This window comes from Stenella coeruleoalba, assembly GCF_951394435.1.
Source record: "Stenella coeruleoalba genome assembly, chromosome: 1".
NCBI lineage: Eukaryota > Metazoa > Chordata > Mammalia > Artiodactyla > Delphinidae > Stenella > Stenella coeruleoalba.
The window spans coordinates 114,569,802-114,589,611 of record NC_137169.1 but is presented as its reverse complement, the minus strand read 5'-3'; the positions used below and the strand labels follow the sequence as shown (position 1 = coordinate 114,589,611).

The 19,810-nt window shown below is 36.5% G+C and overlaps 1 pseudogene across 1 annotated transcript; it reads right to left on the bottom strand.

The window, feature by feature from the left end:
- Window positions 1–13,065: 13,065 nt before the first annotated feature.
- LOC307198163 (olfactory receptor 10J1-like) lies at window positions 13,066–13,978 on the bottom strand (annotated as a pseudogene). Its single transcript has one exon. The product of its transcript is annotated as an olfactory receptor 10J1-like (transcript).
- Between the last annotated feature and the right edge of the window lie 5,832 nt (window positions 13,979–19,810).

Here is a 19,810-nt window from a genome sequence, read left to right as displayed (position 1 = left end):
ACTACAGTGAGGTATCACCTCACACCAGTTAGAATGGGCATCATCAGAAAATCTACAAACAACAAATGCTGCAGAGGGTGTGGAGAAAAGGGAACCCTCTCGCACCATTGGTGGGAATGTAAATTGATACAGCCACTACGGAGAACAATATAGAGGTTCCTTAAAAAACTAAAAATAGAATTACCATATGACCCAGCAATCCCACTACTGGGCATATTCCCAGAGAAAACCATAATTCAAAAAGACACATGCACCCCAATATTCATTGCAGCACTATTTACAATAGCCAGGTCACGGAAGCAACTAAATGCCCATCAACCGACGAATGGATAAAGAAGATGTGGTACATATATACAATGGAATATTACTCAGCCATAAAAAGAAACGAAATTGAGTTATTTGTAGTGAGGTAGATGGACCTAGAGTCTGTCATACAGAGTGAAGTAAGTCAGAAAGAAAAAGACAAATACCATATGCTAACACATATATATGGAATCTGAGAAAAAAAAATGTCATGAAGAACCTAGGGGTAAGATGGGAATAAAGGCACAAACCTACTACAGAATGGACTTGAGGATATGAGGAGGGGGAAGGGTAAGCTGTGACAAAGTGAGAGAGTGGCATGGACATATATACACTACCAAACGTAAAATAGATAGCTAGTGGGAAGCAACCGCATAGCACAGGGAGATCAGCTCGGTGCTTTGTGACCACCTAGAGGGGTGGGATAGGGAGGGTGGGAGGGAGGGAGATGCAAGAGGGAAGAGATATGGGAACATATGTATATGTATAACTGATTCATTTTGTTGTAAAGCAGAAACTAACACACCATTGTAAAGTAATTATACTCCAATAAAGATGTAAAAAAATAGTAATAAAAAAATAAAAAAGAAGATGTGGTACATATATACAATGGAATATTACTCAGCCATAAAAAGGAATGAAATTTGTTCATTTGTTTGAGATGTGGATGTATCTAGAGACTGTCATAGAGTGAAGTAAGTCAGAAAGAGTAAAACAAATATATATTAACACATATATGTGGAACCTAGAAAAATGGTACAGATGAACCAGTTTGCAGGGGAGAAACTGAGACACAGATGTAGAGAACAAATATATGGACACCAAGGGGGGAAAGTGGCAGAGGTTGGGGGTGGTGGTGGGATGAATTGGGAGATTGGGATTGACTTGTATACACTGATGTGTATAAAATGGATGACTAATAAGAACCTGCTGTATAAAAAAATAAATAAAATTCAAAAATTCAAAAAAAAAGAGTAATTCACTTTAGAAAAGCTCTGAAAATTTTAATTAGGTGTTGAAATTAATATTGAAAATATTGCAAAGGGGATGAACTTTTCATTACATTCTATCACTTTTTGGAAACACTGATTTTGGTTGAGGTTCTCCAATTTTAAACACACACATACACACACACACACACACAAGTACACAAATACACAACGACATACACATACATCTCTAACTGCTTTGTTTCTCTGACCATGTAAGAGAGGTGCACTCTTCCTTTTGGACAAAGCTATCAAACAGCTGAGTGACATCCTCTCTTGAACAAATAAAGCAGATGCAGTTGTATGCAAAACAGTCAAACAGGCTTTAGTGTAATATAGAAAATAAGAAAATAAAATAAAACCAAACCTACTAAATAGAATTTAGGAATGTTCTCTGCGTATACCTGTGTATGTGTGTGTGTGTGTGTGTTTCCTTTTTTGTAATCCAAATGGACTGTATTCTGTGTACTGTTATATGACTTGCTTTTTCACATAACAATACATTCGAGATGTCTTTACAAAACAATACATGAAGGTTTTTATCATTCATTTGAACAATTGCATATAGTAAGGTAAGAGTATAACATAATTTATTTACCCTATTCTAAATATCCATGGATATATAGACTGTTTGCAGTTTTGGGCATTTTTAAAGGGTATTATAAAGAAAATCACTTTATATATAAAGTTCACATATAATTGTACACTTCTGGGAGCACATCTGTAGGATACATTCCTGAAAATAAGACTTCTTAGTGATATGTGCATTCAAAAACTTAATAACTATTACCAAACTGAAACCAAAATAAGATGTATTAATTTACACACTTTTCATATACTTATTAATCATTTGTACTTCATTTGCTGTGAATGTCCATTTACATACCTTGCTCATTTTTCATATTCTGTCATCATTTTCTTGTAAGAGTTCTCTAATAAGGAAATATGCCTTTTATTATACATGTTGCAGTATTTTTCTTCTGTTTATCATTATTACTGAGTTTGTGAGTTTGAAATTTTATTAGCATTTTATTTATGTGTTTATCAAGGCCTTCCTAACTCCAACATTATTTTTTTAAGTACCCATGTCTTCTATACTTTTTATGTTTCAGTATTTGATTCATCTGGAATCAAATTGGTTGTAAGAAACAAAGATGTACTTCTTAAAATGAAATCAGATGCACCTTTTATTATTACCTATAACTAGGCCATTGTCTCAACACCATATATCAAATAATACAAACATCTCATATTTTTACTACATTATGCTACCGTATGCTAAATCTGCCTCCCCCCAATTATTCTTGTTTGGAATTTCCCCAGTTATTCTCACATTTAACAATTAATGGTATTTTTATTGATTTTTCATTGTATTCACAGAAATTTAAGAATAAACATCTTTAGTCTATAATACTGAGGCTTTCTACCCAAAGCAAGATTTAAATGGTAATGTTTGTCTTCTTTTATGTGTTTCAGTAGGGTTTTAAAATATTCTTCATGTAGAAAATGAGTATTTTTGTGCTTCCCTGGTGGTGCAGTGGGAGTCCGCCTGCCGATGCAGGGGACACGGGTTTGTGCCCCGGTCCGGGAGGATCCCACGTGCCACGGAGCAGCTGGGCCTGTGAGCCGTGGCTGCTGGGCCTGTGCGTCCAGAGCCTGTGCTCCACGATGGGAGAGGCCACAACAGTGAGAGGCCTGCGTACCACAAAAACAAAAAACAAAAAACAAAAAAAAAAGAAAATGAGTATTTTCTATTTCCATGTATTTGATCTGTTTTGTTTCATTTAGGAATGAGATATCTTCTTCCATTATATTTTCTAAAGAACTATTATTTCCATCACTTATTTTTCCAGTTCATTCTCACTGGTATCTTAATCTAAATAATTCCTCAATTTATAAAGCCCTACATTTTATATCTATGTTTATTTCTGTCATTTTCAAAGTTCCATGTTACTGCCCCCTTTTGTCCTCTCTACCCTGTTAAAATTACACAGACTATCATTTCATTGCATTCACATTTAATTCACGTGCCCCTGTCTTACCTGGCATAATACCAATCTTGGTTAAATCAAATTTTCCTCTTGTGCAGAGCACCCATGCAGCTGAACTTCACTGGTGGAAAATATATTCTTATGATAACTGGTCTTACTTAGAATTCATAACATTTAACACTAAGTGGGGTCTTGATGTTACTGGGGAACCCCTCTGTATTCCTGCCTACCATTTTTTCTCTCACCCTCTTTGCACTTTTCACACATTCTTTTCTATTCTCTAACTTCCAAAGATTCTTCCTTATCCTTTTTTAAGCACATGACTTTATTTTCTGTTTCATTAAGAACAATTAAAGCAGTTAGGAGAGATCTTCCATGTAGTCCCACCAACACATCAACCCAACCATGTGCATCTGTGCTCAGTACCAATCCTCGTATACTCTCACTGTGGGGAGCACTCTGTATACATCGAACAAGACCATCTATGCACTTGTGCACTGTACCCCAATCGCCTTTCCCTTACTCAGGACTTTGCTTTAGCAGTTTTCCTCTGTGTCTTTTGAATCATCAAATTTGCATTAGATCACTTTCATTTACAAACTTATTTGCTTGTAATTTTCCTCATCCTAAAAGAACAAACATAAAGGCCAATAAAAACAACCTTCCTGTGATCCCGTATCCTTCTCCAGCTACGGGTTCATTTATTTGCTCCCTTTTACATCAAAACTCTTTGAAGGAATTGCATTGTCTTCAGTTTCTCTCCTTTGTTCTCTTGAATTCACACTAAACAAGATTTTATCACCATCTCTCATACAGATTTTTTTTGATGAGACCAAACACCTCATATTGCCAAATCTAACAATCAATTCTAACACAATGTACTTGGCATATTGGCAGCATTGGACCCAATTGACTAATTTCTCTTCCTTGGAAATCTCTTTTCATGTGGTTTCCAGGACACACACTTTTTTAGTTTTCATATTTTCCCCTTCCAATGTCATTTTTCTTTTCTCCTCGATCTCGTGATGTTGGACTACCTCAAGTTTCAGCCACAAACCACTTCTGTATTTACAGTTGCAACCTAGTGATCACTTCCTCTTCTGGCTTTAAACAATTTCCAAACTTAAATCTCCACTCCATACTTCTTTTCAAACTCCAAAGTTGTATGTTCAACCGTCATCTCATTTTCTCTTCTTGAATATCTCCTCAGCATCTCAAATAGAACATGTCCCCAGCTGAGCCGACAAACTCTTCACTCAAAGGGACACTTTGTTCCAAGCTGCCATCACCTCTAACTTGGACCACAGCAGCAAGGTCCTGACTGGCCTCTCCCTGCTTCTCCTTTGGGTCTGGGGGTTGATTACAGTAGCAGTCAGAGTAAAGATTTTAATGTCTAAATCAAATCAGGTAGCCCTTTTGCTCAGATGGCTCTACAATGAATTTTTAACCCTCTTAGAATAAAATTCAAAGTCCTTACCATAGCTTATAAGACCACAGTTTCAATCTTCCCCTTAATTGCCTTGGTCATTACCCTCCAGCCACACTGGCCTATTTTTTGTTCCTCACACATGCCAAGGTTAACCTCTTCCCAGATCTTATCTTAGCTTGGAGCACTCTTTATTCTATGTGGCTCACTCACTCCTTCATTCATTCTTCTGCTCAAACATCACCTTTCCCGACCACCTGATCTAAATGGGCTACTGTTTCCTGCTGCCAGGGATGACTATCCTTTTGTCCTTTCTTCCTTTTGCTTTTTCTCCAAACACTATCATTTCCCAAAATAACAGTACATATGACTTATATACTTTTAAAATCATCTATGTTCCTCTTGGAAAATAAGTTCTGTGACAGCAGGAACTTTGCTTCGTTGACTGCTTGTTTGTTTTTGTTAGTGATTTTTGTTCTCCTCTGTTTGGTATTTGCCTGGAATACAGTTTTCTATCCCTTATTTTCAACCTTCCTGTTTTGTTTTAGGTACTGATAAGTGCTAAAAAACCAAAACAAAACAAAAAAACCCATAAAACACCTAATAGAGTGCCCACATTGATGGGATTACAGTAGATGAAGTGATCAAGGAAGGAATCCCTAAAGATTACTTCTCATTTTAGTTGAGGCTTGAATGATAGAGAATGAACATGCATAAATGAATGAATGGGAATCTGGAGAAAAAGAGCACTCTAGACTGAAGGAATAGCAAGTATAAAGTTCCTAAGTGGGAATAAACCTATGTTGTTAGTTACCGGACTAGTAGGTAAGAGGTTAGACGTAAGAGATGAGGTCATTCTTAATGGCATGGAGTGACAAGGACAGGTAGGGCCTATAGGTCATCATGAGGAGAGTAAATTATATTCCAAATACAATGGGAATCCATTGGGTATTTTTAATTAGGGGAAGAGCATGATCTGATTTTCATCTTTAAAAGATAACTTTGGCTGTTATGGAGAGAATTGATTGGAAAAGAATAAGAATAAACAGGGAGAGTAGATACTGAAAGAAGATTGTTTCTGTATAGGAGCAGTTTCAGTGGAGATGGAAGGAAATGGATAAATTTGTTTTGTAGGTAGAACTGACAAAACTTGTCAGGAAATACTACTCGACATGGCCTCAAAGGCTAATTTTCTCTCCCCTTTCAGTAATTTGGCAAAGAGCTGACAGTGGAAGAATAGGTTGATACTAGCTGCTGAGTTCTTGATGCTCCCTCTTCTAACAAGGATCTTTCAACTAAGAAGCTCCTTTTGTTATGTAATCACTTAGATGTTTCCTGTTCCTCTTTTTTTTTTTAATAAATGTGCCACTCCTGTGAAAGATCATATAATTATATGAACTTGACAGAGACAAACATTTGACAAAATCCAGCACCCATATATGACAAAAACTCTTAGTAAGAATCAAAGGGAATTATCTCAATTTGATAAAGAGCATATCAAAAAAAATCAATAGGATCATAAGTTTCAATAGGATCATAAGACTGGATGCTTCCTTCCTAAAATCAGGGACAAGGCAAGGATATCTGCTCTCACCACTCTTATTTAACATGGTAATGGAAGTTCGGCCTACTGTAATAAGACACAAAGAGGAAAAAAAAGGCATATCGATCAGAAAGGAAGACGTAAACCTGCCCCTATTTATGTGGGTGACATAATTATCTACGTAGAAAGACCCAAGTCATTTGAAAAAGCAAAATAAAACAAAAACACTTCCTAGAAGTAGTGAGTTAGGTAAGGTTACAGCATACAGTATCAACATATGGAAGTTAATCACATTTCTATATACTAACAGTGAAAATGAGGGAACCAAGATTAAAAGCACAATGTCATTTACAGCAGGGGTCCCCAACCCCTGGGCCATGGACCACTACTGCTCCATGGCCTTTTAGGAACCAGGCTGCTCAGCAGGAGGTGAGCAGCGGGAGAGTGAGCAAAGCTTCATCTGTATTTACAGCCGCTCCCCAAGGCTCGCATTACTGCCTGAGCTCCACCTCCTGTCAGATCAGCGGTGGCATTAGAATCTCATAGGAGCACGAACCCTACTATGAACCGTGCATGCAAGGGATCTAAGTTGAGTGCTCCTTATGAGAATCTAATGCCTGATGATCTGAGGTGGAGCTGAGGCAGTGATGCTAGTGCTGGGGAGCAGCTGAAAATACAGATTATCATCAGCAGAGAAGTTTGACTGCGTGGAGACCATAATAAATCAACTGCTTGCAGGCTCATATCAAAGCCTGATCAGTGAGTGGCAAGTGAAAACAAGCTCAGGGCTCCCACTGATTCTGCATTATGGTGAGTTGTATAATTATTTCATTATATATTACAATGTAATAATAATAGAAATAAAATACACAATAAATGTAATGTGCTTGAATCATCCCCAAACCATTCCCCCCCAACACCGGTCTGTGGAAAGATTGTCTTCCACGAAACCAGTTCCTGGTGCCAAAAAGTTTGGGGACCACTGATTTACAGTTTCTCCAAAGAAAATGAAACATTTAAGTATATGCTTAACAAAACATGTATAAGATTTGTATGCTGAAAAATTACTAAATGACGGTGAAAGAAATCAAAGAAGACTTAAATGGAGAGACATACTTTGGTCATGAACTGGAAGACTCAACACTATAAAGTTGTCAATTTTCCTTAAATTGATCTATAGATTTAATGCAATTCCTATAAAAATCCTGGCAAGCATTTTTGTAGACATAGACAAGCTTATTCTAAAATTGATATGGAGATGCACAGGCCTTAGACTAAAGACCTAAACTAAAATAATCCTGATAAAGAAGAATAATGTGACAGGAATCACTCTACCCAAAATTAAGATTTACTATACATCTACATTAACCAAGATACTGTGGTATTGGTGGAGCAGTAGACACATAGATCACTAGAACAGGGTGGAAAACTCAGAATTTGATGCACATAAATACACTCAACTGATTTTTGACAAATGTGCAAAATGGAAGATGGTAGCCCTTAAAAAAAATTGAACTGAAGCAATTGGATATCTGTAGGCAAAAATTTAATCATGATCTAAATCTCACAGCTTATTACCAAAAACCTCACAGTGGATCATTGACTTAAATGTAAAAAATAAAACTGTAAAACTTCTAGAAAAAAATTATAGAAAAATGTGTAAAATATGGAAACAAAAAAGACCCCAAATAGCCAAGACAATCTTGAGAAAGAAGAGTAAAGCTGAGCTATCATACTCCCTGGTTTTGAATTATATTACAAAACTACAATAATCAAAACAGTATGGTGCTGTCATCAAGACAGACACATAGATCAGTGGAACAGAATAGAAAGCCCAGAAATCAACCCACTCTTATATGGGCAATTAATCTATGACAAACAAAGCAATATATAATGGGGAGAGGGCAACCTCTTCAATAAATGGTTTTGTGAAAACAGGACAGCTACATGCAAATGAATCAAACTAGACTACTCTCTCATACCATGCACAAAAATAAATTCAAAATGGATTAAAGACTTAAATGTAAGACCTGAAACCATAAAACTTTTAGAGGAAAACATAGGTAGTAAACTCTTTGACATTTATCTTAGTGATATTTTTTTTGGATATGTCTCCTCAGGCAAGGGCAACAAAAGCAAAAATAAGTAAATGGGACCACATCAAGCTTAAAAGCTTTTTCACAGTGAAGGAAACTATCAGCAAAATGAAAAAGCCACCTAGTGAATAAGAGAAAATATTCACAAATGATAGATCCAATAAGGGATTTTTAAAAAAGTTCATACAATTCAACATCAAAAAAAACCAAACAACCCAATTGAAAATGGACAGAAGGCCTGAATAGACATTTTTTCCAAAGAAGACATACAAATGGCCAACAGGCACATGAAAAGATGCTCAGCATCACTAATCCTCAGGGAAATGCAAATCAAAACCACAATGAGACATTACCTCACACCTGTCAGAATGGCTATTATCAAAAAGATAACAAATAACAAGTGGTGGTGAGAATGTGGAGGAAAGGGAACCCTCATACACTATTAATGGAAATGTAAATCGGTAGAGCCACTATGGAAAACATTATGGAGATTCCTGAAAAAATTAAAAATAGAATTACCATTTGACCCAGAAATTCCACTCCTGAGTATTTATCAGAAGAAAACAAAAACACTAATTAGAAAAGTTACATGCCCCCAGTGTTCATTACAGCATTATTTACAATAGCCAAGATATGGAAGCAACCTAAGTGTCCATCAATAGACGAATGGTTAAAGAAGATGTGGTAAATATTTACAATGGAATATTATTCAGCCATAAAAAAGAATGAAATCTTGCCATTTGTGACAACATTGATGGACCTAGAGGGTATTATGCTAAGTGAAAGAAGTTAAACACATACTGTATGATTTCACTTATATGTGGAATCTAGAAAGCAAAACAAATGAATAGATATAACAAAACAGAAACAGAGTCATAGAGAACAAACAGGTGGTTGCCAGAGGGGAAAGGGATGGGAGGAGGAAAGAAAGAGGTGAGGGATGTTGAGGTACAAACTTCCATTTGCAAAATAAATGAGTCATGGTTATGAACATAACTATGTACATCTTTGTATGGTGACATCGTAACTAGGGTTATCATGGTTGATCACTTTGAAATGTAAAAAGTAAAAAACAGAAGGAGACTTAAACCAATGGAAAATAATACTATGTTTTTAATATGGAGGCTCAAGATCATTAAAATTTTAGTTTTTCATAAATTAGTTAATAAATGCAATAGGATTTCAATAAAATAATACCAGAGTTTGGTTCGCTTGTATGTATGTAACTGTGCTGAGTATGTGTGTGTGTTCGGGAGGGGTGTAAGTTAAATAAGCTGCTTCTAAAATTTATATGAAAAATTTAAACAGGCAAAACACCTAAAAATATTCTGAAGAAGAATAATGGCAGGTAACTATCTCTATTAGATAATAAAACATTTTTAAAAATCTGTGATAATTAATGTTGTTGACACATTAAATAAATATATAAATGCAACAGAATAAAAATTCTACATTATTTCCATATTTCACATTGTTTCAGAGGACTTTCATTTGCTCCAGGGAAGGGTAAGCCCAAAAGAATCCAGAAAAAAAAGGTCAATTGAATTTCAAAAAGAGTTTTTTAAACTCATAACTAAAACATTTGTCTTAAAAGATGAAATAGTTTTTAACTTTAGCAAACTTTTCTAGAGAGGAAAGCTACATTTAGTTTACAAAGAATCATTTTGAATATCAAAAGTCTAAGCACCAAAAGTACTTTGTATGTGAAATGTATAATGTAAACTACTACAGAGTTAGGAATAATTTAGGTTTTTCTGCCAAAATAAAATAAAGGTATCCAGCTTTGTGGAGAAGATAACACTGGAGTTAGTTGGATATTGGGGAAGGCCCACTCTTAGATCTACCAGCAGAGACCAGGTTTACCCTGCTGTAAGGAAGGACCGGTGGCAACGGATAAAGCAGAAGGGATATGTCCCTCACTTCCCAGCCTCAGAAAACACGTGAATCCTGGTGGAGCAGAAACAGTTGAGTGATACATCCAAGTGGGTGCCTTGGTGACACCCCACTTTGTCTTATTTACTCCATTATAGGGTCAAGGGTGCAACTGAATGTCCAATTGCCCTCAAGCAGTGGTTGAGAAAGGGCCAGTGGACCTAGAGTAGTCACAAGGAAGATGAGGTGCAGGAAATTAAAGAGCATGATAAAACCAGAGTCATCACAATAGATAACAAGGATGACCACGGGAGTCATGTATTTACATAGAAATCCAACATGGACAGGCAGAAGTGACCATGGATCAGGTTCCTCTTCCTCCATGCTAAGAAAACTAGAAGGCTTTATTACCAACCCAGGGTTCTTGGACTCCTTAATCAATAGAAATTGATAAGAGGTCAAACTAGAAATTCACGCAAGGCTTTATTGGGACTTGTGTTGTGGCACAAGGGACTGAAAGCAAGTAGCAGGTTCCCTTGCTTGCTCCTGAGTGGGGGTGAGCTGGTCCCTTAAATGGGGTGAGGGTAGGGGTGGACCCTTGGGTCAAGCCAGAGGGGTGGCTTAGGTGGTCTGCGCACCCCTTGGTGGTGCTTTGTGCAGGAATCATGTGCAGGACCCTGATTTTGCTTGACACCTCAGAAGTGGAAGTTGGGTTTTTGGTTGTTTTGTATCTTTTTTTTATGAATTTATTTTTATTTATATTATTTATTTTTGGCTGCGTTGGGTCTTCGTTGCTGCGCACGGACTTTCTCTAGTTGCAGCAAGGGGCAACTCTTCATTGCAGTGCACTGGCTTCTCATTTTGGTGGCTTCTCTTGTTGCAGAGCACGGGCTCTAGGTGTGTGGGCTTCAGTAGTTGTGGCACATGGGCTCAGTAGTTGTGACTCGCGGGCTCTAGAGCACAGGCTCAGTAGTCATAGTGCATGGCCTTATTTGCTCCGCGGCATGTGGTATCTTCCCAGACCAGGGCTCGAACACATGTCCCCTGCGTTGGCAGGTGGATTCTTAACCACTGCACCACCAGGGAAGTCCCAGTCATTTTGTATCTTATTGCTCATAATTGCCTGACTGCCATGTGTGCAGTTACTTTTAGGTCCTTATAGTTTCTTTGTATTCTGTTGCTGGAGGAGAGTTTTGTCCAGGTGCAAGCACTGCAACAAAGGGTCCCAGGTCCCAGGTCCAGCCTGTCTCACCTGCACCAGAACTTGATTCACCCAGAGGATAATGGGAAAGAAAGGGCAGGAGCAGGACCTTGAATTTCATTGTTTACTCATAAAATGACTTAATTACTAAATTGCCCCAGTTTACTTGAAAAAGACTAGATGACTTTTTTTCTGTCAGGCAGATTGGGAGCTCAGAATTACAAAGTAGACTGAACTGCAGAACCGTTTTAAAGTTAGATTTTTATGTGCTTGCATGCATAGCCTATAAAATGCATGATCATTTTAGAGATTTTGATATTTCAAAAATATTTTATAATGAGAATACTGTGTACTCATGTGTATCTTATGTATCTTTTAATAAATAGATCAGTATAATAATTTTTATTTGCTCAGTAATTATCAATTTTGATCATTATAGTTTGATTCAACACCTATCTTGTGTCACAAATTGAGTCTAAAGTTCACCCTGATTCTTTTTTATATCTTTAAGGTGAGGAGCAGTAAATTGCCTTTTATTGTTCCATTTCTAACTCAGTTGCTTTAATTTTATGGAAGTTTTCATGTCAAAATCCTTTACTGTCGACTCTTTTCAGATTTTCAGGACTAATGAAATTACCTAATTTATCAGAAAGGTGTTATGCTGACTTTTTTCATATTTCCGTTTAATTCTCTTTCTTTGCCTTTGTGACTTAGCTTATAAAGGGCAGGAGAGGACCCAACCTGAAGGACCTTTTCTAAACTCTCTTTGGCTCCTCCTGACCCTCCCCTTGTTCTTCTGGCTTCTCTTGCTCTCCTACCACAGGAAGCTCCAATTTGGATCTGCTTCTAACTTTTCTTTCTTTTCAGCCAATTTCACAGCACTCTTTCAGCAGTTTGCTCCCTGAGCTGTTAGTCTTCTCTTCCTCTGAGCCTGCTGTGCATCCTGTCCATGAGGGAGACCCTTCTTTCAGCCCTGCAAGGACTTCTTTATGTGGCTCATCTCTAGCCAGAAGAAGCGAAGCATCAGACCAAGTCATGTGTGCTGCATGCCCATCATATGCAGTTAGGAGTTCTCTCCAATTAACTCCTTCACTTCCCACCCCATGGTTCCCTTTCCTTTGAAGTCCCACATGGTTGAAACTATTCTCTCTAGAAGGATTTTAGCTCACTGCAAACCCATTTCCTAAAAGATATCTATATTTTTGCTTTGTCTATCTTATTAAAGCACAAGGCACTTAGATTTCTACACAATATCCTCCCTAGTGACCACTTGTTCAAGCATCCAATTTATGTTAAAAGAGGATTCAATGGCGTGGCGATTTTAATGTAGTTTATACCACATTAAAAAGTGGACTGGTCACTTTAAATTTAAGCTTGAGGTAAACACTAGATCACATTCTGACCTTGTAATTATCTACTGGAATACAGCCAATGGGTGTCTTTGAGTGACTTTTGCTTTTATTTATGCTAACAAAAGGTTGAGGAAGTGAAAATCAATTATTAGAGGCTAGACCCCGGCTCCACTTTTGCCCTGGCCGTGATGTATGAGACTTCACTAATCATTTGAAATCTTGGTTCTGTAACTTTACCTATATAGGCTTCCTCCTGGAAGGCATGCACACCTATCTGGGTAGGGATTTCATCTTAGGAAAGGGATTTCCTACCCACCACTCTCCACAGAGCATCCTGGACTTCTTTGTTTCTTAGACTACACACAACAGGGTTTTGTAAAGGTGTGATGACAGTGTAGGTCACTGAGATCATCCTTGGTGTTCTCTGACTTGGGCTTGGGGTAGGGAGTGAAGGCACAGTCGTAGTGGACGATGACCACAGTGAGGTAGGAGGCACAGATGGCAAAGGTCTTCTTCCGGCCCTCAGCTGAGGTGATCTTGAGAATGATGGAAATAATGAGGATGTAGGAGATGAAGAGGAAGGTTGCAGGGCCTGTAATGACCAAGAGACTGATAATTAAGGTCAGGATATCATTGATGATTGCGGTAGCACAGGCCAGGTCCAACACAGGTTGAACATCGCAGAAAAAATGCTCAATCAGTGCCTTGCAAAAGGGCAGTCTGAAAATGGCCACAGCCTGAATCAGCGAGAGTGAGAACCCCATGGCACAGACTGAGGATGCCAGCCTGGCACAGACCCTCCAGTTCATGATGATCGAGTAATAAAGTGGCAGATGGCCGCATAGCAAGCATACCCCCTTATTGCCAATAGGAGGCAGTTGGTGATGGCAAAGCCAAGGAAGGAAAAAGCTGAGTCCCATAACCCTCCAGGGAAGTGGATTGGCTCAGACCTACAAGGCTGGAAAGCATGCGAGGGATGATGACCAGGGAGTAGAAAGTGTCTGATAGGAGAGGACACTTAGAAAGAAGTACATGGGGGTGTGGAGGTGATGGTCAATGCGGATTACAGTCACAATGATGACATTGCCAGCCAGAGTTAGAATATACAGGGTAAGAAATGCCACAAAGAGTGTGAGCTGATGTTCTTGGAAGTTGGAGAAACCTTGGAAACAAACTCTTACCTCTGTGTGGTTGGCTGTCCACATTGAAGATCTCAGGTCTGAAAGACAAAGTCAGCACCATCTCTTTGGACCAGAGACTGCCCTGCCCTCTGGTGAGCACACTGTCCAGAGCAAAGATTGAACACCACAAAGACCCAGTTCAAAACTTCATGAATCACCTGCCTTTTCCAGGGACACGGCAGACTAGGTCCTAGAACTGGAATTAAAGATACAGAGATTTTGAGCAACAGTATTTAAAAGTTTGAGGTAAAGCATTCTTTTCAAGTACTCCTGGGTCATGTAAAAAATGACAACCTATGTATGGCCCATGGAATTGGTCTCAAATTTTTCTTAAAACTGGATTTTCTTAAAATGTAGACCACAGTCTCAGGCCACAGTGTAATTAAGCTAGAAATTGTCACAAAAAGGAACTTGAAAACTTACAAATAGTTGATAATCTAACCAGTAGTTCAAAGAGGAGCTAATAAGGGAAGTTAGAAAATATTTAGAATTAGAGAATAATAAAAGAATCATGTACCAAAACATGTACAATGTATTTGGAACATAATTAGAGGAAAGTTCGTAGTTTAAAATGCTTGTGTGTTACAATTTTTTTTAAAGGCTGAAAATTAATGAGTAGAGCATCCATCCTAAGAAGTTATAAAAATAAGATAAAAAAAGACAGTAGAAGGAAAAAAATAATGGCAAAATGTTAATGATATATAAAAGAAAGATAAAACAGACAAGGTCCACAAGGGTAAAAGTTTATAAACTTTAGGTAAACTGCTAGTGAAACTGACCAAGAATAAAAAAAAAAAGGACATAAACTCTAGTATGAATTAATAAAGGGACACAATAACAGAAGTTTCAGACACAAAAAGATGAAGAGCAACATTATGAACAACTTAATATCAATACATTTTTAAACTTCAATGAAATTGATGCATTTCTAGAAAAATAATTACTTACCAATATTGAATGAAGAAGATACTTGAAAACTACTGGAAATAAAGACAGTAATGAAAAATCTACAAATAAACCTCCAGGCCAAGAACAATTTACCAATACGTGCCATAAAACATTCAAGGATAAATTAATTTCAGTCCTACACAAACTATGTTTGGTAATAGAAAAAGTGGGTATAGGGGAGCAAAAGAGACCAAAATGTGTCTCTTTAGCATGAGGGTTAAGTTAGACTGATATTTTTTTAAATAAATTTATTTTATTTATTTATTTTTGGGTGCGTTGGGTCTTCGTTGCTGTGTGTGGGCTTTCTCTAGTTGCTGCAAGCAGGGGCTACTCTCCATTGCAGTGCATGGGTTTCTCATTGCAGTGCCTTCTCTTGTTACAGAACACGGGCTCTAGGCGTGCGGGTTCAGGAGTTGTGACACGTGGGCTCAATAGCTGTGGTTCATGGGCTCTAGAGTGCAGGCTCGCTAGTTGTGGCGCATGGGCTTAGCTGCTCCGTGGCATGTGGGATCTTCCTGGACCAGGGATCAAACCCGTGTCCCCTGCATTGGCAGGTGGATTCTTAACCACTGTGCCACTAGGGAAGCCCTAGGTTGCTTATTTTTAAGGTCCAAAGACTCAGGAAGAATCTTTGACCTTTCCTCTAACTGACTAAAAGAATGTAGATGGAGGACTTGTTCCAGGAAGGGAGCTAGCACAATAGATAACTATGGTATGAACCAGGTATGGTAGACAGGGAGGAACCTAGCAAAGTCTGCTTGTTAAAATTTCTGTGTCCCATTGTTTCTGCCTGGCCCAGCAAGCATTTGTTTACCAAACATTTGCTTTTCCGTCTCCTTGTGAATTGTCTTTCTCTCCTTTGAAGTCCCAAACCACTACTCCCAACATTCTCTTTTTTCTTTGGCTGCAGATGGTATTTAACATGAGGGTTTTAACCATTTTGGTGAGTTACTCAGTTTTCCTTAATCTCTCCCATATATACATGTTATTAAACTTTTGTTTGGTTTTCTCTCACTAATATGTCTCGGGTCAATTTAATTCTTAGACCAGCCAGAAGAACCTTGAAGAGTAGAGGAAACTTTCTTCCTTCCTGACTGGGGAATACTCCTTACCTCATTTATTGCAGCTGGAATTATCTTGACACCAAATTTATCAGGCCAATCTCATGCACAGAAATAGATGCAAAATTCTTAAGCAAAATGTCACCAGACCACATCCAACAGTGTATAAGATGGGTATGTGACAAAGTTGGTTTTATTTTAGGATGCAAAGTTTGTTTAACATTAAAGCAGTCCAGTTATATATTTCCTCACATGAATTGTTTAAAGGAAAAGAGACATGATTATTTCAATAGTTGCCAAAAAGCATTTTTAAAATTCAGTGTCTACTTATAAGAGCCCTTAGTAAACAAACAATAAAAGATTTTTTTTAGGCTGATAAAACATGTGTACAGCAATTCTTCAGCCAACATATACCTAGAGGTGAGATACTGAAGGATTCTCTTTAAGATTAAGAACAAGATAAGGGTGACTGCTTTATCCACTTCTCTTCAACATTGAATATTGAATATTCTAGAATATTCTAATTTCTTGCCCAGTAAGGCAAGAAAAAAGGAATTAAAAATACAAGGATTGAGGAGGAAGAAATTCTTTATAGATTATGTGGTTGTGAACATAGAAAATCTAAGAGAAGCTACTGATAAATTATTAGAATTATTAAGAGAATTTAACAAGCTTTCTGGTATAAAATTTATATATAAAAATTCATCACATTTCTGTACATAAATAAATCGATATCAAATTAAATTTAAAAGGGCTATCATTTATAATAGCTTAAAAATAGAAAATACCTAGGAATGAAGACCTTTATTAAGAAAATTATAAAACCTTAATAATGAACACTAAAGAAGACTGAAATGAATGGTGCGATACACAATGCTTATGAATTGGAAGATCTAATATTATGAAGATTCCAATTAAAAATCCATGAATTCATACTCTGAATTCTGTACAATTCAATCAGAATTCCAAATGGATTGTTTTTGGTTGGTTGGTTGTTAGATTGATAACTGATCCTAAAATTTATATGGGAGTACAAAGATCCAAGAGAAGCCAAAACACTCTTAAAGGAGAAGAAGAAGTAGAGAGGGTTGCCTTTCAAATACCATTACTTATTATAAGGCTATAGGAATTAAGAAGGTATGGTATTGTCACAGGGATAAGTGGTCACACCAATGGGCAAAAAATGGAGTTCTGGTATATGGAAACTCTTTGCACCAGAGCTGGCATTGCAGATTGGTGGAAAGCACAGAGTCATCAATTAATGGTCCTAGAATAGTTGGTTTATCCATATGGGAAAAAATGAAATTAGATTAGCTTACACCATTTAAAAAAAATCAGTTTCAAATGTATTAAAAGGAAATGAACAAAACATCCTATGAAATGTCTAGAAGATAATATATGAGAATATTTTTTAAATTTGGGATAGTAGAAGATACAAAACATAAAAGAAAATAATGATAAATTTTATTCCATGAAAATTAACTTCTATTTTTCAAAATAAGTCACAAGAAAAGAAAAAGGTAGAAACCAGAAAAACATTTACAATGAAATAACAGATAAAATAATAATATCTGGAACATCTAAAAACCAAAAAGATCAGCTTAATATAATGATAGTTTAAAAAGAAAACAGGAGTTTTATATGAGAGGAAATACAACTGGCATGTGAACAGATTTTTAACGTCATTAATAGCCAGGGAAAAATAAGACCACAGACTACAAGCTAAGACCACAGACCATTTCACACTTATCAGATTGCAAAAAATCAAAACTATCACAAATATAGAGTAATGGAAGCTCCAGTTCCCTGTTGAAGAGAATGTGAACTGATAAAATTATTTTTGGAAAACAGGTAGAAATTACCTGTCAAAGCTGAAAATGAACATATCCTATGCAATTCTACCATTCGATATTTAACCCAGAAAAACTAAAGAATCACAGGCAAGAAGATTAAAGCAAGTTTGTTTATTATAGAAAAATAAAACTGAAACAAACCATGTTTTTCAAAAGCAGAAAGGATATTTAAATTGAAGTAAATTATTACAATGAAGTATTATAGAGCATTGAATGAATTAATTATAAAGCTGGGGTGGGCAAACTACAGCCCATAGGCCAGCTGTGCTTATAAATAAGACCTTATTAAAACACAGTCACACCCATTTTTTATGTATTATGTGTGATTGCTTTTGCACTAAAATAGTAGAGTTAAATAGTGGCAACAAAGACTGTATGGCCTGCGGAGACTAAAATATTTACTAACTGATCCTTTACAGAAAAAGTTTGCTGACTTCTGTTAAAGATCATTAAAGGTACTAATTACATTTTCACAAATCAACACAGATGAATCTCAAAATCATAATGTTGAATAATAGAAGCAAATCAAAGATTGTATACATATGTTTGTGTGTGTATTCCATTTATTTAATGTTCAAAAGAAGGCAAGATTAAATAATATATAGTCTAGAAATAAATATGTTCAGTAAAGCAGTATATTCTTTAAAAACATGGGAAATTTAAAACATGGAAATTCTGTAACCTAAAATTCATGATAGTGACTATTTGGCATATATTTGAAGTACTTGAAAGTATTTGAAGTATTTGAAAGGAGCATATGTGAGGCTTCTGGCTTTATGGTGATGTTCTGTTTCTTAGCTTTGGCAGAGGGTACCTAGGTATTTGTTTTGTTATTTTTCTTAAAATGTGCATTTGTTTTAATGCACATTTAAATGCACACTGTATTTTACAATAAAAATTTTAGTGTTATAATCAAGAAAAGTGTTCATGATATTGTTAAATGGAAGAAATGTTGCAAAATAATAAAGGTCATATGATCCCAATATTGTAATGAAAAGCAAAGATATATACCCACATAAATGTGGATATGTATGCACAGGAAAAAGACTAAGAATATAGAAATGAATATATGTGTCAGTTGTAAACAGAGACTAATACTAATGTATTATTCTTTAAAAATATATTGTTCAGCTTTTAAATGATGCATATGAAAAAAATTTAATTCAATGGAAAATAATAGGTTAAAAAGCAGGATATGGTATGGTATATGCAGAATTATCAAAGTATGAATACAGAGAAAGCTAAATAGAGATCATCAAAATGTTAGTAGTGCATGATTCTGCATGGTATAACTCTGGGTGAATTTCTACTATCTCCTGAAATTTTCAGTGTCCATGATGAATATGTACTACTTAGGCAGTGGGGTAGAGGATAGGTTTAATTTTTTTAAGCCTCCCTTGAGGTCATTCTTATCACCTTCTTTCTATCTAAGTATCCCTCCAGTCTTGGTTCTGTTGGCATTTTTCATTCTCATATGATGGCACATCACATTCAGTTGAAATTATTTATTATCTAACTTTTCAACTACATTGTAAGCTTTTTGATGACAGAGATCATACTTAGTCATTTCCACATACCCAGAACCTAGCCCAGTATTTGACATTTCTTAAGCTTTTGATAACTATGTAAACCAATAAACGAAGTAATACTCTCGATGTACTTCTAGTCTGGAGGAGGAGACCCATGCCTCTGCCAGGTATATACAGCAGTGCTGCCTTGGGCACATGGAAACCAGGACAAAGTATTGAAGTCAGAATCTTCACTTAACCCCATTAAGTTGCAGAAATTGAGAGACTACCAGAGAAAAAAGATATGAAAGAACAATATAGGAAAACATGAAAAACCATTATCATTAAGAAGGGACATAGATAATGCATCTGGAGTAGTTTTCCAATCCTTAATCTGACTTTTGGTGAACAGCTCTTTTCTCCAAAAAGATGGTAGAAAATTATACAAAATTTTAGCATTTTACAGTTTCCTTTATTCTTCAAAGT